The sequence below is a fragment of the Lathamus discolor genome, chromosome 1 (assembly GCF_037157495.1).
Source record: "Lathamus discolor isolate bLatDis1 chromosome 1, bLatDis1.hap1, whole genome shotgun sequence".
Lineage (NCBI taxonomy): Eukaryota > Metazoa > Chordata > Aves > Psittaciformes > Psittacidae > Lathamus > Lathamus discolor.
Genome location: NC_088884.1, coordinates 103,276,662 through 103,298,382, shown reverse-complemented (window position 1 = coordinate 103,298,382; position 21,721 = coordinate 103,276,662). Strand labels below are relative to the sequence as shown.

Below are 21,721 nucleotides of genomic sequence, written 5' to 3'. Positions count from 1 at the left end.
GTATGCTTGCCACACATTTATCTTAGTGCAAGTAATTAAACGAGGCAAGATTAAGGTGTGATGGGGAGGATTGTGTGCCACTCAACCTAGCTGTTACCTGTGTTTCCAGGTGGGCTTCATGAGCTTTAATTGATACTAAAATGCAAGTAATTGTGAAAAGATGACTAGTTGAAGCCAAAACTTGGATTAGCAACTTTTACCCAGTCATTGCCATTGGTGAAGGATCACCTGTAGAGCTCTCACATTGTCTTCTCAGTAAGAAGCTCCTCAATATGAGTAAGGGTGAAAGGAACAGAGCGTAAAAATTCTGTGGCTTTTGTTTTTTTAAGGCAGTGAATGGTTCCCTGTTTGGTTTGAAATTTGAGAGAAGATGCATGATAGCTAATACTTTTGCAGTGAATTTTCTTGAATTTTAGTTGGGATTTGGAAAACAAGAAACGTTCCTCCTGCTTACATCTTCTTGCTGTGCCTCCTAGGTGAAGTTAATGAATTTGCGGAATACCGGTGAAATTTTTCTTATTTCTGTGCTATTAAAAAGAAGAATGGGAAGGTGTGGGAATCCCTTGAGTCCTGGGCCCATGTATAGCAAAGCCACTTCCGGGATGAAAGATTTCCTTATGTTGAGCTGAATATTTAAAGCTTTGGGTTCTTCTGTAGAGCATTGCTTCCAAGCACTTATTTCCATTGCAGCTGGGGAAGCTGCTTGTGCAGAAGAGTGATTTCTCTATTTCGCCTGAGAAAAATCAAAATATGTATTTCTCCGTAGTACATTTACTCTGATATTCCCCTGGCTCTCTACATCTGTTAAACATAGCTTGCTGTGTCGCCCTTCTCTTTCAAGACAACAAACATTGCGTCCATTTAAATGATAGGATGAAGGTGTTCAAAATCAAGCATGTGAAAGGCTGGGCCCTGGCAAACACTGTGCAAAGCCTCTAGATGTTTAAAGATGTGCATTTTATGTCCTTGCAAAATTTTTACTGTGTGAGGGTCTGCCTTCAGTAAACTTGTATGTTCCAAATCATAGATGTAACCTGAATGCTATGCCATGTCATGTTGAGTTGCTGGTAGCAGTGGGGTGCAGAAGGGGCTGCACATGACTGTAATTGCAATTCCCTGAGCCTTAAAACTGGTGCAACTGGAAACAACTCTAAAGCTTACCTTTTTCCTAACTCATAAATACCTACTTTTTTTTTTTAATCAGAAGTAGAAATCTAACTTGGCAAACTGGTGTTCTGGATTTTAATTTCTTTTTATTCCTTAAAAATAGGTTTTTTATTTTATTCCTTAAAAATGGAATATGTAAATCTTAGCTTTTGTGCTGGCCACAGCTTGGGCAAGGTATAGTCTGCAACAGCTCTGAGTATTGTTTGTCCAGCAGGAGCTAGGTAGCATTAAGTCATAAAGCTGCAAAAGGCAAATTCCCTTATCTACAGTGCTTTAAGAAGCAGAAGTTTCAGAGATATAAGGCAATATATGCATGAGGGAGGATTGTCCTTATGCAGCTTTTGAAGAGGTTTATTTGCAGGAGCAAGGATGGTGCCTTAAAAGGGAGCAGGTGAGCGTTATGCAATCTTGTTCTATAGACGGCATCAGCTCAGTAGGGGGGAAGTGTATTACTGTTTAAGTGCAGAAAATAATCACAAAACAAGAAATGCTTGCCTGGGAGGATAACATAATATAAAGCAAGTCTGAAAGTCACTCATAAAGGACAGGATATTAAAGCCAGGGTAGGGGAGGGGCAGGCTATTAATCTATGTGTCTGTGATGTCAAAGACGCATGCCAAATGCTTCTTCTGCAATTTGGACAACTTCCAACAGAGATGTTCACCAGTCAAAGTGCGGAGCTTGGCCCATCTTCCATCCAGTTCTCTGGTTTCTGGGGAAGGAGCAGTAAATATTTCACAAGAGAGTGTGACTGGAGTAAACAGCATTGAACTGGAGCAGTTCAGGAAGCGTAGGGGTGACAAATCCTCCTGTTCATGAGACAGCTGTGCTCTAAAAGACTGACTATAGGACAAGCCCATATCTAAGACACAATTGCATGACAGTCTTCACACAGACACTTCTTCTCCAGACTTGATGCTATCAGTCTCTGAGTGGGAGAGGCAGAGTCCTTCTTTGCCTTGTGCCATCAGGCTGGCTGGCTGAGCAGAGGTGTCAGGCTCTGCTTGCATTTTATCATGCTTAAAAAGAGAAGCAAGAAACAGCCTTTGCCAGTGATTAACTCCTACCTCCCCACCCCCCCTCTTTGCACACATTGCTTGGTACCATGGAGTGTATGACAGTGTGGAGGCTGAATGCAACTCCTGAACTATTTTCTCTTCCCTCCTGATGAGTGTCTTTATATGTTTTTGTGGGTGTAAGAACAGCTTGGTATTTAGAATCATATCATAGAGTCATAGAATAGTTAGGGTTGGAAAGGACCTCAAGATCATCTAATTCCAACCCCCTTGCCATGGGCAGGGACACCTCACACTAAACCGTCCCACACAAGGCTTCATCCAACCTGGCCTTGAACACCGCCAGGGATGGAGCACTCACAACCTCCCTGGGCAACCCATTCCAGTGTCTCACCACCCTAACAGGAAAGAATTTCCTCCTTATATCTAATCTAAACTTCCCCTGTTTAAGTTTTAACCCGTTACCCCTTGTCCTGTCACTACAGTCTCTGACAAAGAGTCCCTCCCCAGCATCCCTATAGGCCCCCTTCAGATACTGGAAGGCTGCTATGAGGTCTCCAGGCAGCCTTCTCTTCTCCAGGCTGAACATCCCCAACTTCCTCAGCCTGTCTTCATACGGGAGGTGCTCCAGTCCCCTGATCATCCTCGTGGCCTCCTCTGGACTTGTTCCAACAGTTCCATGTCCTTTTTATGTTGAGGACACCAGAACTGCACACAATACTCCAGGTGAGGTCTCACAAGAGCAGAGTAGAGGGGCAGGATCACCTCTTTCAACCTGCTGGTCATGCTCCTTTTGATGCAGCCCAGGATACGGTTGGCTTTCTGGGCTGCGAGCACACACTGAAGCCGGCTCATGTTCATTTTCTCATCGACCAGCACCCCAAGTCCTTCTCTGCAGGGCCGCTCTGAATCTCTTCTCTGCCCAACCTGTAGCTGTGCCTGGGATTGCTCCGACCCAGGTGTAGGACCTTGCACTTGTCGTGGTTGAACTTCATAAGGTTGGCATCAGCCCACCTCACAAGAGTGTCAAGGTCCCTCTGGATGGCATCCCTTCCCTCCAGCATATCAACCGGACCACACAGCTTGGTGTCATCGGCAGACTTGCTGAGGGCGCACTCAATCCCACTGTCCATGTCAGCGACAAAGATGTTGAACAAGACCAGTCCCAACACCGATCCCTGAGGGACACCACTCGTTACTGGTCTCCAGCCGGACATTGAGCCATTGACCACAACCCTTTGTGTGTGGCCATCCAGCCAGTTCTTTATCCACTGAGTGGTCCATCCATCAAATTGATGTCTCTCCAATTTAGAGAGAAGGATGCTGTGTGGGACAGTGCCAAACGCTTTGCACAAGTCCAGGTAGATGACGTCAACTGCTTTACCCTTGTCCATCAATTCTGTAGCCCCATCATAGAAGGCCACCAAATTGGTCAGGCAGGATTTCCCCTTAGTGAAGCCATGCTGGCTGTCACCAAGCACCTTGTTGTTTTTCATGTGCCTTAGCATGCCTTCCAGGAGAATGTGCTCCAAGATTTTACCAGGCACAGAGGCGACACTGACTGGTCTGTAATTCCCGGGTCTTCCATTTTCCCCTTCTTGAACATGGGGGTTATATTTCCCATTTTCCAGTCGTCGGGAACTTCACCTGACTGCCATGATTTTTCAAATACGATGGCCAGTGGCTTAGCAAATTCATTCGCCAGCTCCTTCAGGACCTGCGGATGGATTCCATCAGGTCCCACGGACTTGTTGGTCTCGAACCAGATCCTCTCCTACAGTGGGCCCAAGGTCTTCATTCTCACAGTCCCTGCATCTACCTTCTAAGAACTGGGTGGTGCAGTCAGAGCCTTTGCCAGTGAAGACCGAGGCGAAGAAGTCATTCAGAACCTCAGCCTTCTCCAAATCCCGTCTAGCCAGTTCTCCCGAAAGCTTCCGCACGGAGCCTATGTTGTCCCTAGTCTGTTTTTTGTTTGCTGCGTACCTGTAGAATCCCTTCCTGTTATCCTTAACATCCCTGGCTAGGTTTAATTCTAACTGGGCCTTAGCCTTCCTAACCTGGTCCCTAGCTTCCCAGACAAAATCCCCGTACTCTACCCAGGCCGCCTGTCCTTGCTTCCATTTTTTATAAGCCTCTTTTTTCCTTTGAATTTTCCTCAGCAGCTCCTTATCCATCCAAGGATGTCTCCTGGCCCTTCTGCTGCACTTCCTTCTAGTTGGGATGCAGCACTCCTGAGCTTGTAGTAGGTGATCCTTGAATATCAACCCACAGTCTTAGGCTCCCCTGCCCTCCAGGGCTATATCCCATGGAACCTTACTAAGCAGGCTCCTGAAGAGGCCAAAGTCTGCTCTCTTGAAGTCCAGGGCAGTGATCTTGCTGCACACTCTTCTCACTGTCCTGGGGATCTCAAATTCGACCATCTCGTGATCGCTGCATCCAAGGCTGCCCTGGAGCACCACATTCTCAACCAGCCCTTCCCTGTTGGTGAGCGCAAGGTCAAGCATGGCACCTCTCCTTGTCGGCTCCTCTATTACTTGCAGCAGGAAGTTGTCTTCCACACAATCAAGGAACCTCTTGGATTGCTTGTGCCGTGCAGTGCCATTGTTCCAGCAGATGTCAGGGTGGTTGAAATCCCCCATGAGAACAAGAGCCTGCAAGCGTGAGGCTTTTCCTATCTGTCTGTAGAGTGCTTCATCCACAGGTTCTCCTTGGTCAGGCGGCCTGTAACAGATCCCCACAGTAATGTCTCCCATGGCTGTTTTCCCTTTAACCCTGACCCACAAACTCTCTGTAAACTGCTCACCTGCCCCCAGACAGAGTTCCATACTCTCCAGCCTATCCCTAACATAAAGGGCAACTCCCCCTCCCCGCCTGCCAGGCCTGTCCTTTCTAAAGACCTTCCATTCCAACACTCCAGTCATAGGAACCATCCCACCATGTTTCTGTAATGTCTATTATATCATACCCCCGTAGATGTGCACACATCTCTAATTCCTCTTGTTTGCTCCCCATGCTACGGGCGTTTGTATATTTGTATTAAGGCAGCAAACAGTTCATCAGTGGGGTGGAGATTTACTGTGCCAGGTGTTAAACATCCATATGAAGTAAGATGGATTCCTGCTTACAGCTTACAGGGGCAGGCAGGGCTATGATTATAGTAGAATTGCTGTTGGCCTCTAAGGACACCTGTGAATGATTTGGACCAGTCACCGTGGAGATCTGTGCTGGAATCAAAGGGTGGTTTTAGCTTTGCTAACTCCTTGCCTATCTCAGATGACAGGAGGCTGAGACGTCAGGCAGCCAAAATTCCTGTCCCCATGAGTGGGTGCTTTGCAAGTAGTCAGAGATGGCAAGGATCTTGCTCATTGCTGTTACCCATCTTTCCTATTTTATTTGCTTTTTTCCTTGGATTGTTAGTTCTCAGTCATTTTGTATTTGTCTTTAAACTTGACAGAGAAAACTCTACAAGCATTTGCTATCAAAATGTTAAGTATAACAGTTTATCTTGGAAATCAGCAATGATGCATCTCATTGCAGGTGTTACAAATAATCATGGTCCTGTTAAGTGTATAGTGTAACCAAGTTGCTATTATCTTCATCTGTATCTTTCTAAAGCTATATAGAATTACCTCATCCTGAATATCTCAGAGACTGTTTGTAGGCAGAATTCATGGCAAACGTTGGTTATTCTCTCATAAACCTGGGGGAAATCTTTCCAGATTCTCAGGTCATGTCAGTCAACTCTGCTTGCTTGAAGTTAACGATGCAACAACACTGGGAGTCAGGTGAGAATCTGAATTATTGTGCTGGAACCTGATCGATGCTCTGTGCCTGCCTCTGGGTTAGATGAGAGTGAGAGGTTTCATTTCACCTCTGAAGAAGCATAAGAGATGTCTTTGTCCTTCCAGAGAAAGAGACTGCCAAATTTGCTTTTGCAAATTCTGAATGAAAAGGTATCAGAAAGTGGGAGGATGGGCTCCTGCACAAAGTGGCTTTTTGTTGTATTTTTGCTTGTTTGGACTCCTGTTAGATGGAGAGAGTGAAGTCCATGTGAAGGCACTTAAGTTAGCTGATGTGGCCTGGAGACAGCAAGGATGTAGCTGCAGCATCTTACTGCTCACCCTAGTGTTTCTGGTCTCCAAACAAGCTGAAGAATGTGCCTGTGGCATACTGCTGTTTAGATACTTGTACAGCTGGGGCTTGTGCTTCGCTTCCCTCCCCTTCCTATTAGGGATCATATAAAAAGATCCTTTATAAAGCAAGTTTGTAAATAATTTAATAGCAGATATAAAAAGCTCTTTTTCTTTTTTTTTAAACTATCACTTTTTTGTAAATCTGTCTGTATGAAAAATATTCCTAGCAAAGTTCACACAGGGAAGGCTTAAAGTTGTTACTAGGCATATAAATTGACTGCTTTCTCATTTATATGCAGGCAAATTTCTCTAATTTATTAATGTGATTAGCATAGAAAATAACGGCACTCATTGTCACGGAGAAGTCTCACTTAAGGAAGGTTTTATAAAGCTGTAACTGAATGAAAATAGAAAAAAAATATGTGAGTGGTTTTAATTCTTTTCCCTTTCAAAAATATTTTACCTTAGAGGCAAAAAGATTTCAAAAAATATACTGTTTGCAAGAATCTAACTTTCTTAGATTGCTTCACCCGCACCTATTTTGTTTTCTTCTATATATTTCAGGGCAGAGGAAAAAGATGATTGAACTTAAGTTTTAAAGTTCACAAGGGGGAAAAATAGCTTAGAGGAACTGTTCTGTGGTAACGTAGGAAGACACTTAATTAACTGGGGCTTCATTTAAAACTGTAGTGTAAATCTTTTAAAAATTAATCAAAGTCTCTGCTGAATTATCTCTTAGCCAAGTTTTACAGTCAAAAGGATCTTAAATCAGTAAGACCTGTCACTGGGAGAGCTGCGGTAGGTTTTTCACATTCTCTGCAAGCTCATCTGCGCTTGGACTTGAAAGTCTTCCTTAGGTCCATTTGCTCTAGCAACAGCTGGCTTTTTGAAGCAGCACATTTGCAGCTCACAATTAAACAGTATTCCAGCGAATTTGAGCTCAGGCAGATGAAGAATATCAATGACAGTGAGTTTCCTCCTTCCCACCCTTTTCTTGTTCAGTTTTAAAAAACTTTATTTTACTTTAATCACTCTTTAGAGGCATGGTTGCTGGAATTCTCTCTTCATCGTGGTTTCCAGCTGAGAAATTGTTCTCCCTTCTTGCTGAGGCAAAAGGAGAGAGTGTCAGCCCACACACACTGCAGATGTGAAAGGGGGTAAACAGGGGGAAGCAACGACAATTAAAGAGCATATGGTCAAAAATAAATCTGTACAGTAGTGCCAGTCCATATTAATCACAACATTAAGAATAATAGCGTATCTGTACAAGTAGCATGCTAAATCTCCTATTACATTTACTAGCCTTCATATATCTGTATCTGTATGTTTATCAGGGTGTCTTACATGATATACTATATGAAGTGAGGGAGGATTTAGAGTACATTTTGTGTAAAGGATCTGATAAAAAACTGCAAAAAAGGCACAATGAAACATTAACATCTGGAAAGATGTATGCCACTGGAATAACACGCACCAAATATGCGGATGAATGTATGAAAGAACAATAGAACTGAAGCTTTATCTTAGCAGAACTGTAATATGCCAAGCCTTTTACATATGGGTAAAAAATGTAGTCTCTAAGTTTTCAGCTCAAGTTTAGCACTGTGAGAAGACTTCATGCTGTATCACTGTTAACGTGTTACTTCGGGGTTTTGTTAGTAGAAATAACTTCATATGTTTTTGAGATGGGTCTGTTTTGCTCTGAATGTGTGTGTGCCTTGGAGGGACTGAGGAACAGGCTGAACTAAACTAGGAAAATTTTTCAGCGTGCATGAGGTTTTATCAACCATACTAACACTTCTAATAGGTCTGCTTATAATACTTATGTTCTGCTAGGAGCATGTAGGGAGGGGATGGGAGACCAACCCTACTTTTGTGGCTGCGTCTATAATAAGAGTACATGGTCTGGATAGCGAACTTGTACTCTGTGTGCAGGCATGAAGGTAAATTGGGGGTATATATTTTTTATAGCACTCTCTCAAGCCTTAGGCTTGAAAAAGCCTTTCCAGAATGGCTGCTCTCCCATCGTCTGTAATGATGCAGATCTAAATCAATTATCTGTTAAAAAATAATCCATTGTGATTCTCTGCTGTAAAAATTAAGCACTTGAGTGTCTTCAACTGTGGTAAAATACAAGGGATTTTTCTGTCAGTACTTCCATGAAGCTGTGAAGTTGCTGTTACCTGGGTTTCACTGCAGGGACATTGAAATGGATGATTCCCCATACAGAATGATAGGGACCTGTGGTGAGCATGGGTATGAAGGATACTGTGTTGGGAGTAGCAGCAACATCAGGCAGAGCTCTGTGTTGCAGCTGTCATGTGCTGTTGGATGTTACTGAGCCTCGGGTCTGAACCCAAGGAAAACACTGCTTTAGAGGAGTTCTGTCAGGCTGTCAGCTTTTCTCTCCAATTCGAATGATTTTTTTGAAGGATGCAGAGGTTTCCATTACTCCATTAATAGTGGTTTCAGAGGAAGGACCATCACAAGTCTCAGGCTAAGCCATAAAAACAGCTGCTCTGCATTAACTGTGAGACCCACTGGTGCACACCTAAGTCAGATACCTGCCCTTATTAATACTTCGCTGAATTATATCTGTATACTTGTCTTTACCAGCAAAGCACTGAAGCATGTATTTAAAGCATTGTTGAAAGTACTTAACCATAGTTAACTAGAAAATTGTAATATTTCTTCCCTTGTACAGTGTTTCATCCCAAAGAATAAGAATGTATCTTTAATAAGTGTCAGAGACACTGTTCCATATAATGGTATTGGGGGTTCCTGTTGTTTTGTTTTCTGTTCTTAATGTAAGGATGACAGAGGTGAGCATCAGAGCCCTTTGAAGGGGGAAGTATGAATGTACACCATGAATAATAGGCTGGGTTTTCTTCATGTGGGGCTGATTTTCTGTCTTCATCACCTGGTGCTCAGAGTTCCCAAGCATGCCTCTGAATTTCTTATTTGCAGAAATAACATTATCTGGAAAGAAATATGATGCATATGCAAAAAAGTACAGTGTGTCCTTGTGCCTGTCACAGGCAATAGTTGCACCCCATTTATAAGCTCGTATCCATGTAGTGGTACATGTGAGGGCTAGTTTGCACAGAATAGGAATGGGACTGCTTCAGAAGCAGTGAGGGTGATAGTAAGGTGCCTGCTGGAGACACACTTCATCCAACAGGAAGGATAATAGAATTGCTTTTTTAAAATCAGCTCCTAAAATAGAGAACTTTATGACTTGATATTTCAATAGATATGGAATTATTTATCAGCCTTGCATGCAATTCACTCGATCTCACAAATCCATCACGCAAAGAATACTATGACCGCCTCTGCCTGTGTTTTCAGCTCCAGCACCAATGGCTGTGTTTTCTCTCTACCCTTATTAAGTAGCTGCAGTAAGCGAGGATAAGAAATGAAAATCTCCCCTGCTCAAAGCATGTTCAGTTGAGTATCTCAGGTGGTGTGTGGTCTTGTGCCAGGTTTTTGAGTACAAAGAGGATGCGAGTTTCTTTGAATTGAAAACCTTATCTTTCAAACTTTCTCAGGTAAAAGCACTTACAGGAAACTTTTTAGATAGTCTGACAGCCACTTCTGTTGTTCTTGTCAGTGTCAAAATGCTCCTGTAAACATAGTAACTGAGAATGAATGTGCTGCATGGCTGGAGCTGTGTTGTGGTTGTTGACAGGTTTGAGTACAAACAGAATGGCTAACATGGACTGAGCTGCTCAAGCATTACAAAGCTCCTCAAAATGGAAAGCAGTCATTAACACCGCTGAAGCTTTCTTAGGTGGTCAGTAACTTTCTGCTGGTCAGCATCTCATTATTCACACCAAGTCTTCTGTTCTTTCTGATTTCCTCCCAAGCACATGATATATTTGCAGCAGCCCTCCTAGATTTACTGTTTTGCATCTGAACGAGGCAGCAGCTGCTGATGCTGTGATGATGCATGCAATCTAAGGCTGCCAGGTTTTTATTCTTGTCTATGGGGGTTTTCTTTGGCTGCTACTGGGAAGCTTATTGGGCACGGTCAGTGTTTTAGGATGGGCTAGAGACATGGTTAAAATACAGTTAAAGGACTGCCTAGGTACTCAAAGACATGCAAATGATTTAAATATCCTAAACAAGATCATGATATGAATAGGAGGAATTTTTTCCAGATGACTGACCTCAAAAAAAAATGTTTTTGAGTAGTTGCTTTTCTTTGTGCATGATAGATTTTGAACAAGTGTTCTTTTAAGATTAGAGTGCCAGTTTATGCATTTGAAGAATATAAAGGCTACAGCCAAAAAGATGGCTAGATTTTTGTGGCAGACTGCACAGAATTTGGCCCTGAGGAAGAATATATTATTTTGTTATTGTGGATTGAATTAAAACCTGGTTTTTCTTTCATGTTCTCTTCTTGTTACACCTGTATGAACTGAATTTTGCTGTTCAGTGTGCATTTCAGCTTGGTTATGCTCTCTGTGTCCATGCCGGGCAATAGCTGCCTTGCTATGAAGGCAGTCCTTCTTGTTGCAGCTCCTATCCCCAGGCTGAACTCTGCCTCAGTAGGGATGAAATGATGCCAAGAGTGTCCCTTCCTTCAGTATTTGTGAAACTGGGAGATTCCTGCAGTGGAGAGCATTAACTACAACTGAACAAATGAGTTTGGGGCTTCATCTCCAACGATCTCCCAAATAGAGTTTATTTGGGGTGATGGTTGGGTTCTTTTAATGAAGCTGGAAAAGGACTTTAAATGCTGGAGAGGGTAACAGGATAAGAGAGAAAGATGCAAAAGTTCTGTGATAATTTTCCCTTAAATTACAAGTATTTTTCTTCTACAAAAACAATTGATACACAAATGCTAATGGAAATACATGTTTAAATCACTAAAAAGGTCACTTGTAGCCAGAGCATTGATCTGTCTGCTTGTTTCTCTAGACACAGGTGAAATAACCTCCAAGTTGTATTTAACTGTTGTTCTGTGTTCCTGTCTACAGCCTTAAGCAATATCCACAGCTGTTTTGACAGCTCAGTATCCTTTTTGGTACCTGTTTGCTCACATCAGCAGATAGTCTTCATTTCTCATCAATCCTTCTCATACTCAATGTAGCTCTTGAACTATCCTACCCCTGTGGTTAATTTGCAGTTCATGCTGCATGTCATCATGGACAGAGAGTCAAAAACAGTTGGAAATTCACAGATTGTGAACAGTGAAATTAAAAAAAAAAAAGTAAACAAAATTTGACCCCATGTTTGTGTATTGACTCCACTACAGGAGAGGAGGAAGTGGGTCCTGGTTGCTTTTCAATCTGCTGTATGCTTTAGCATGGGTGGCAAGATGCTTATTAAGAATCCTGGGCCACTTCAGAATGTTAACACATTAATATGCAAAGGTGCAGATATCTGTCTTGTTTTTATAATGCTATTCTATTTATATAGTGCTAGCACTTGAAGGATATGAGAGACTCCGTTCCTAGCTACAGCAACATCCTAAATAAAACTGCCAAGTTACTGTGGAAGTAATCTGGCAGCTTGCATGATTTCAGGTTCGGATCTCTCTCCTAACCAGCTGTTGAGTCCACCTCAAATGTCTCTATGTGTGCTCCAGCATCTCATGTATCCTCTTGCTCTCATTGACAGTTCACCATTGAAACCTTCTCCCATTACAGTGGAGTCCCCCAAGGCCCTGCAACTGTTTTGAGACAGCAAATGGGCTTCCTCTCATCTCCACAGCTTTACCTCCCGTAGCGTCACTTGCTTTGTGGGAGATTTGATTTTTTTACTTAATACATGCCTATACAAGAGTAAAGGCATCTTTAAGCCTGATGTACCAGTACGAGTGATGGGGAAAAAGTTTTCCTTCCCCTCTTGGGTTGACTGAATTGATGGATGGATATGGGACTTAAAATTTGCATATTGCTGCTCAAAGGTGTCTTATGAGAGTCTAATGGCCTCATGGGCTCATAAGGATCTCTGTTAGCCACGCAGAAGAGGTGAAAACTCTGACCGCCCAGTTCCTGCTATAATCAGTGGGGACGCACGTAGTGCTTTTAAATGGCTCAGTCTTCAGCTGAAGAAAGTGCCTCTGAAGGTGAATGTCTTGTTAACGTGTATCAATCCTGTGTTTCTTCCCCAGAAAGCCCCAAATGCCTGTGTTATTTGAGCAGTCATGTCCAATGAACAGGATACATACTAATGTGGCCTCTTCCTTAGGAATGGGATGGAAATCTCTATTTCCAGTACTGGCACTTTGAAATAAAAAGGTCATGTTCAGCACGAACAGCTGAAGTAGAAGGATTGAACAGGATCTTGACTTACAAGATCCTGTTTCAAGAAGAGATGATACTTGTTTGTGTGGGTAGATCCAGTAGCAGTAGCAGTGCTTTGGCCACTCATACTTTCCACCCATGATTCTATTGTCAGTTAAAGGTTTAGAAATTACAAGACAGTCCTCTGCAATTGCACTAGACAGTGGTGCAGAGGGGTTTAGAGGGCATGGATGTCACAGATGCCCCCCAGTTTTAATTTTGAGCTTAGACATGTAAACACTAGTTTTGAATTCTAGTGTGGAAGTCTGGAATAAAATAATTCTGTAAAATAATAATGCTAACAGACATGGTACCTCACTGTGATCAGTGTAACGAGATACCACTTACAATACTTCTTGTGCTGTGCAGTTTCTTAGAGATGCAATTAAGGGAAGGAACTTTTAAGCTATGTCAAGTCAGTCATCAGGCAGATTTGCTGCAAAGGAAAATGTACTGCTTGAATGTAGTGTAAGCACGAGAAATACGAGATCTTGTCTTTGTATTTGTACCTAACCACATCCCAAGGTAGTGGAGGAGAAAGTAAGAATGGAATAATATGCTAATATTGTTCTGTACAACACACCCTGTGCTTAGAAAGGCTTCATCAGCTTATCTGTTTATTAGCATGCATTTAAATCTGCCTTGCTTCATTTTTTGAGGGGTGTTGCTTTGCAAATACAAGGATCTTGTAACGAGGATAAGTATTATTTGTTTCCTAGGGTCTGCAGGTGATTCATACTCTTCTGAGGTGCAGCAAAAAGCTTCTTCTGAAACAGCTGGCCTTCACATTAAATGGTCCACTCCCCTGTGCTGTAAAGAAACTAGGTGTCAGCCTCACTTGAGGCAGGAGTAACCTTTTGTTGCATAAATCCCTGCTTGAAGTTAATCCTGTATTTGAATGCATTGCTGTAATGCCTGCTGAAGTTGGTGATGCCTGGATAAGACCAACAAAGAATTGTCAGTACAGAAGAAAGATGAAATGATGGTTCTGGTTGTAATGTTTGAAGTGGTGTATTAGTTCCAGTGCTAATTGTGGGGAAGAAAAAGAAATCAAATGCTCTATAATGGGCTATATTAAAAAAAAAAAAAAAAAAGAAAAATAAATCCACACACAAACCCCCAAAATATCACCAACCCCAAGAAAAAAAACAACAAAAACCAGCAAATCATGGCAGGGTTCATAGGTTATGTATATTTCAGAAGGACTAATTGAAGCACAGAAAAGGTAAGCAATCTACCATTACCTTGTGAATCAGAACAATTTGACATGCAACCCAGAAGCCTGCCTTTAAGCTCTTTTACTAGAGGGGTAAGGCAGCTTTCTCTGAAGGAAGGTGTCTGGCTTCTTGCTTGGAATGAAATTAAATTAGCATGGCAGTATGTGCTTTGTACATCTGCTGTGTAATATGCTTTGCAAAATGCAGACGTCCAGAGCAGGGATGCAGATGCTCCACTACTTGCAGAAGTTAATGACAATTATCCCAGTCTTTGATGGCAAACGAAGTCGTGAGGCTCTCATTTCCACAATTCATCATGCCACTGAAGGCTTGCTGAGTGATACTTCATGACGGGCTGGTGAGAAAAATATACAAACTCATATGCTGGTGTTGCAAATCAATTCTGCAGCAAAGTGGAAATAACTCTTGTGCCAATAAGCAGAGAGGCCTATGAAAAAATACCCGTTTTCTGAATTTTCGACTTGCAGATAGCAGGAGAAGCCATCAATCATGTTAGAGAGCCTCTATTCCAGCGATGTTGTTCTTAAAGACACAGCAGATGAAGTCAGACAAGACCAGCATATGCAAAGCTTTCCCCCCCCCCCCTTTTTTTTTCCTTCATTTCTTTCTAGAGGGTTGAGTATGAGAAAGGACCTTTTTTTCTTTTTCTACTTGTTTTAAAGCAAACCTGCAGCATGGTAAAAGCATGTATATTGGTGAAGTTTACTGTCAGTTTGACTAATTAATTGCTTCACAAATGGCTATTAATCATACATTAATGGGATACTCTTTGCTTTGGCAAATAGAGATTCTGTGGCAATTCTCTCTCCTTGGTACCCCAAGCAGGCTAAAAGCATGCAAAACTCATCTTACTGCACCATGGGGTGTTTGAAACTGCTCAGCAGCTGAACAGAAGCAAATAGCTGGGACGTTTTAACTGTCCATATTTCACTGTGTAAATTCAGAAGCACTTAATCATTCCTTCAAGGCTTCTTTTGTTCCTTTTCATTCTGCCTTGTTACGTGTGTTTCAAACATACACTGGGCCACAAGAAAAAGGCTCCCATGCCTCCTGTTCCAAATGTGCTCAGATAAACATGTGCTGCCTGTTGTCTTGCATAACTGATCATCATCTTGTGTGTAGGAAATAAAAATTGAAACCTACTAGTTGTGCTTTCAGCACCCCTTGAAATCCACCTGTGTTGTCAATGTCTACAGTGAACCAAAGGGCATCGTGCATTGGGATGCTGTTTCATTTCCTCATTGACAGAGATGCAAAACACTACTAGATAGAGGCTGTTTGCAAGATAGACATTTAGATAAATTTACCTTTTCCTCTTTAATATAAAATCAATCAGTTTGCACTGCTGAAAGCCTAATGCCTTTTACTGAAATCAATTTGTTATTTTCTGAAAAAACTGAGCAGTAGTGAACTGATCAAGATATCATGAGGCCCAAACCTGAAGTTATTCACAAACAGGCTGTGGAAAACTCCACTCTACTCCTTCATGTGCCTTGATGTGTGGTACTGCAAGCATAAGATCTACTAGTTACTCAGGTTTAACTAGAGTAGGAACTGATGGGTAGCTTCTTAAATTACTCCTACTTGGAGACAGAAAGGTTTGGCCGGCTGAAAACACACACTGTAATACGCCTACACTTCTGAGCTCTTAACATGGTTCAAAACTATCTGCAACCCGGCCAAATGATCACAAACTGATAGCTGTGGAATTGCGTTTTTAGAAGCCACTGATAGTTGATGAGCAATGTGAAAGCCAAAGAGGAGCTCTGTATTTCCAGTGGCTTTTACTGCTGGCACTTCATACGTCCTTCTCTGATTAGTTCAACAGGCAAGTTCAAATACATCAGGAAATAGACTAATATCAGATACAGCTGTCAGATGAAACTCACTGTCCAATTGATGAAATTTTAATTTACTTTGCTCTTGTTCTTTCCAAATGGTTACCTTTCAGTTTCCCTCACACTGGGTTTCTGTAGATGTTAATTTTCTGAGAAAAATGTATTTGTTCTCTAAAGGGTACCGCAGCGAGTTTTCTTTTGGCAACAGGCTGATGAAAACAATAAATTATTCAACCTAAGAATATCTAAACTGATGACTCACTGCTGGTTCCTATTTTTTAGGCCTTGTTTTCATTAGCTTCTACATTAATAGTCCAAATGTGCAGTTGGATTGAAATATCCTGTGAAATTGCCCTTCTCTCCTCAAATTGGGAAGCCCCGAGCCTCTAGTAACTGTTGTGAGGTGGTGTTCCTCATTCTGTGAAATAAAATATGGTCTGGATTTGACAAGAAAGATTAATCTGTAACCACTGGTTGCCACCCCCCCTGCTCCAAAACAGAAAAGCACTGCTGCTATACAGCCACAGCAAGGGTAGGAGTTGTTATTAAAGAAAGCATCAAAATGACCTTCTCGCAACTATTGAGCTTTCTCTGCTTCACCTCTTTCATAATGAAAGCGAAGAAATAAGTTCAGAGGACACATGCACCAAGTACACTCTTGAGTAATTTTAGCTTTCTCATTCATAGGGGAAAACTAACACTGCAGGTTATCGCCATCAAAATAAATTTGTTTTCACCTTGCATAAACTAGGCAGCGTAAAATATTGCTTCTTTGTGTGCTGAAATCGAATACTGTGGTAGATGAAAACAGATTCTTTGTACTGATGAAAGTCTTCTGAGCTGCGCAAGTGAGTTAAAGCCTCTGAGCACTATTCACAGGAGAAACCTTGATGCTTTTGAGTAAACCCATTTATTTCAAAATGATCTTTGAAAAAGACATGGTAAATGCCCATTTGATATGCAAATTTTGGGTTTGTAACTGCATGGGATATCGCCAAAAAGTAAACTAATAGTATGTGACCAGCATATTAAAAATACTTTGGCTGCATACGCTTTAATTCATTTTGGGGTGTCTAACACAGGACAGCTCCTGAACCAGACAGCCACATGAGGGGGACATTGCCAGGGCCAATAGGATCCTGGTGGTAGAGGTCTCCCATCTATTCTTAGGTCTTCATGTATATTTCAACTTATCATAGAATGGTTCGTGTTGGAAGGGGCCTTAGATCACCTACTTCCAACTCCCTGCAATGGGCAGGGACGCCATCCACTAGCCCAGGTTGCTCAAAGCACCATCCATCCTGGCCTTGAACACTGCCAGGGATGGGGCAGCCACAGCTTCTCTGGGCAACCTGTTCCCGTTCCTCACCACCCTCAAGGGAAGCACAGGAGGTTACCCGAACATGAAAGCTCATGGTTGTTTTGCTGTTTTTATTTTTGAAGTCGTTCTGATTGACTTGTCATTTTCAAAACTTGTTTCATGCAGCTCCTCCACTGTAGCAGAGAAGTGATAAACCGTACGTTTTTCTGAGCAGTGCTTTGCTTAAATATTTTTTCATCTACCTATCAATATTTCTAATGCTTAAAAAAACAACTAATTTTTATGTTATGTCTTAATAATTACTTTATCTCAGACTATGCTAAATGCATTTTGGGTTCATCTGTTCTGGACTGTTCTGTGCTGAGCCCCCCTGAAGGTCCTGTGTTTGCTAAAGTTATGCTACAAGCTAATGCAGACAGCCATTTCATACGTCCAGGAGAGTAAAGTGGTTAGCTATTCCTTCATGGATAACAGCAAAGAGGGCTAAACATCCATGAGCTTTCATGTTTGGGTTGTCTTCTGTGCTTGTTAACAGAAAACACGTAGGTGCGGTTCCCCAAATTCATCCTTAGCATCTCCCACGGTTGTGGAGTTTACACAAAGACAACAGATTCTCCCGTGTTTAATCTTCTTTGTGCTGCAGATGATTCCTAGGAGTCCTGTTATACAGTCTTTTTGTCTGGGCTGTGTGTTTCTTGTTTCTCCTCAGCAACAATTGTGTTCTTTTCTAACACAGCTAAACATGGAAACATTTCCATATTTTTAGTGGGTCCTGGGAATTTTCCTTTCAGGTTTGAGAAAACAACAAGCTGACAAGCTGCTTCTTGGCATGACACAGCATGTGTTAATCTGTGTCGTTTCCAGGCTACTTTGTTCATAGTTAATTTGTTAAATTCTTTGTGAGAACAGACACGTTCCCCACTGAGCAATCGGCACAGCTGCAGGGAGAGCCAGTGGCCAAACAGAGCCCACTGTGCGCTGTGTATTCAGAGCTGGGATGTGAAGTCAGACTCAGGGCAGCGTCCTCAGAACACACAACTACTTTGGGGTCGCCTTTGTACCCGGGACTGATGGTAACACCAGCCACTGCCCCCAGAGCTGTGCGCTGCCTCAATCTTCACGCTGTAAAAGGGGGGAAACAACAGTGCTTTTAATCACCTTTTTTCTTCTCAAGATCCGTTTCATGCTTTTTAACACAGTTTTGGCTCATGCTGCATATGGCACTGTGCAGTTTCTCTGATGTACTAGATTAACAATGTACTCCCGAACAGAATAAGTAAAAAATAGCTGGTGAAGAGAGATCAAATAGTGTTACTTAGCCAAAAAAGGGGGGCAAAAAAGGAGAGAAATTGAGTCATAGCTCTAAGTTAACCTTGGTGTTCACAAAAAACGTATTCTATAGAGTATCCCTCAAGGCGGTAGTATCCTGAGATCCCTCAAAATATTAAGAAAAAACCCTGCAGATCCTAGCTGTTATTCCTAGAAGCTTCAGTTGATCTTCCTCAATTTTGTGAGGCTCTGAATTTTAACTCTTCTGTCACTGAAAATCAGGTCTCAAAATACCTCAGGCTGCATATCAGCCACTTGTGTAAATGCTGGGGGAAGCAAAAGAGATTAAACCTTTTGTGTTTATCCCTGGTTTTATGGAAGGCCTTTCAAAGGCCATTGATATGAAAATGCCACTTGACAAAGAGCACTTCACAATTTGTGCATCCCCACACATTTCTGTGAAAGATTAGAAGGAGCACACTGCTGCAAATTCCTTTACAAGTAAGGCATGTCATCCAATTTACTTCTGTGACTCTCATTAACCTAGTGTTATATTCAGATGTCTATTTATGCATAAGAAATCACTATTTTTTTCTTTGTTTTCTGTTTCAGAAGTCCTGTTGCAAGAATCTGAAGCATCTTTTGGTCCAGCTGTTGAAGCTCTAAGTTAGTCTGCAAGGTAAGGATTTGCCCTCTTTACCTAAGTGTTGATAGGCACTATTCAGTGTGGTCACTATCCAGTGCAGTGCTGGAGTTCAGGGAAGAACCTTTTCCTAAACTTCTATTGGTTGCGTTAGTAGTAGTCCCTATGATTCAGAGCTAAATGTGGACTGTGCTGTTTCAGTCTCGCTATGGGTAAGATTCACAGCATGTTCAGGAAGACTGGTCGACCATGGGCTGACATGCAGGACACTTTTTTGTTTAAACTTTATTACACTGCATGAACATATTGCCCACAAGTTGTGAAGGTGGTTCTGACAACAGGAAAAGGTTAAGTCAAGGTCCAAAGCATGTAGAGATGGCTTTGCCTCATGGAAGTAAAAAATGGTTGAATGAGTAAGGAAGGAGGAGCAGGTCAAGTTTTCTGGAGGGTTTGGTTCCTACTTTTCTCCATCATGAGGCAGAATTTTGGAAGCACTCAGCTCCCAACAGTTCACATGGAGGGTAACGGTTGCCCTTGGGAGCAAAACTTTCTTTTAAAGCTCCATGTCCTCTTTGGTTAGACATGGCAGAGTTTTTGATATTAGTACTGTCTTATCTCCTTTGGGTAGACAATGGAAAGAAGAACGACTGCCTCAGACACATACATGCCCCTTTCTCTACCCTTTTGCAATTTGCTTGAGTGCTGTATGAGCAGCTGGCTTTTTATTGCATGGTGGTAAGGACCTGATTCACTGCTGCACTTCCTGAAGTTATTTCATACAGACAGTCCTTGTTAACCAAGAATCATTTCAGGACCCAGGGTCGAGAGTGTGAGCAGATCTCTGGGGTTGCCCGTTCCATGCTTGGTTTGCACAAACCCTGCGTGGTAGCCCCTCATAGCCGGGTGCCTGTCAATGATGGGACTCATTGCTGCTTGCAGGCAGTCAAAAACTGCAAGATGACTTTTGAAATGCAAGTGATGTACCAGCCTAAAACACCACTGTAATTGAATGGTCTGTGTTTGGGTTTAGTTGATCACATGAGGCATTGCCTTCTCTGTAAGTAGAAATGGGATTGTCAGGTACAGGCTAAACACTGATCTGAACTACAGCTTGATGTTTCCTCAAACCAGATTGCCATGATTTATTTGGCTTATCAATGCTAGAATTGTAGCTCAGTGCACTTATTAATTTCAACAGCAACCGTTTTAAGGCACTTTATCGCACCTTCTCCTTTTGGAAAAAAATGGCCAACTTATACTGTATTGTGTCCCACTCAGCCTCAGTGGGCCTCCATGTCTCCCTTTTGAGTGGGAGTGGCTTTCTGGAAGATGGCATTTAAAGATCAGAATGACAAAGCTCATTTGTCATTTATTTCCCAGTGTGGCCACAAGGAGTTTGATGGGAGGAGAAGCAGGATTTTACTCCTCTTTAAGGGTAGTGTGTTCATCTTCACAGTCTGTGTCCACTGAGAACCCATCAAATATGTATGGAAAATCTGGTGAATGTTAGAGCAGCTACTGACTTGGAGGAGGAAGGGATGCAGCCTGCCTGTCTTACAGAAGGTCCTCCAGCATGAAATCATTTAATCTTATTGCAGAATTTTGCTATCTAAAGCCTGCCCAGTGATGCTAATAACTTAGAGACACATGTTGCTTGGCTCAAGCATTTCTGGCAAGCTATTTGCATCTTCTGCAAGCTAAAAAATAAAAGCCCGTCTCCATTGGTGGAGACAGCATTGAGCAAACAGCTGTCAGCCTGCATGCGTTCCTGAGAACACCAGAGAGAAATAAGTCTACACTCATTCGATAATAACTGCAATAATGCACTGAGATTACCTGGGCATTTTTTTCTTTTTCTCTCCTTTTTTTTTTTTTCTTTTACCCTTCTTCCTGGCTGGGGGGAGAAGGGGGAGTTTGTTATGAAAGGTCAAACACATAACTTTGCAGCCTTCAGCCATCTCTATTCTTTTCTTTTGCAATTCTTCTCTCTGATTAAACTTCCAGATAAGTCTAGGCACTGTTGCCCAGCCCTTCACATTTAATGATTTTATGCATCACTTGCTCTTGGCACTGCTCACGGGCCTGCCATCTCCACTGCAGCCTGTGATCTTCTCCTCTAAATGCTTGACATCCACCAGCATTTCTCTTTTGCTCCAAGATGCATTTTTTTCTGGAGAGAGAAAATGATGGCGGACAACCCTGAGACGAATTACCTAATACCCAAGGATTTTCTTTCTCAGCTCTGCTAATGGAAAGAAATTCTCACCATCCTATTTAACTTTTTCTTATAAAAAGACAGAGGAGAAAAACCCTAGAATTTGTCCTAGATCCAGATCCCTGCCCTACAGCTGAACCTGTTTAAAAGAATAGAAAAATGAACATGGAGCCTTCCTTAGAGGATACTACATGGGAACCAAGCTGGTTAGGCCAAAGAGAATTTCTGTTTTGGTGGTGGTGGTTGTTGTTTGGGTTTGATGGTGGTTGGTTGGTTGTTTTTCTTCCTTGTAAATCAGAATATGCAGTTTACATCCAGTTATTCAGTGGGGTTTATCAGAGATGAGTAGACTCGAGAATGGAGTGAGGATGGCAATGAGAGAATAGCTGTTTATGATGTCACCTGAGGAAAATGACCTGACACTAAGATAATCAAGGTGGATGTGGCTTAAAAAAGGAAGAAAAAAAGTTATTCATATTTACCTTTTGAATACATCTCTGTTGAATTCTGCGGATGTAAAATGATAAATGTATCAAAGTGTTTAGACAAAATAAGTCAAGGGCCACTGGCAGCTTTTAAATACAGTGT

At 42.1% G+C, this 21,721-nt stretch overlaps 1 long non-coding RNA gene across 4 annotated transcripts in view; it reads left to right on the top strand.

Moving 5' to 3' along the window:
- LOC136018928 (uncharacterized) overlaps positions 1-21,721 on the top strand; it is a 156,501-nt gene that overhangs the window by 79,088 nt on the left and 55,692 nt on the right. For 3 of the 4 annotated variants that reach the window (XR_010614664.1, XR_010614668.1, XR_010614663.1), the window contains one exon: positions 18,888-18,954. This is a non-coding gene — a long non-coding RNA (uncharacterized LOC136018928). Of the gene's footprint in view, positions 1-13,328; positions 13,416-18,887; positions 18,955-21,721 lie in introns of those variants that run through there. The other variant, XR_010614666.1, reaches the window with a different exon arrangement.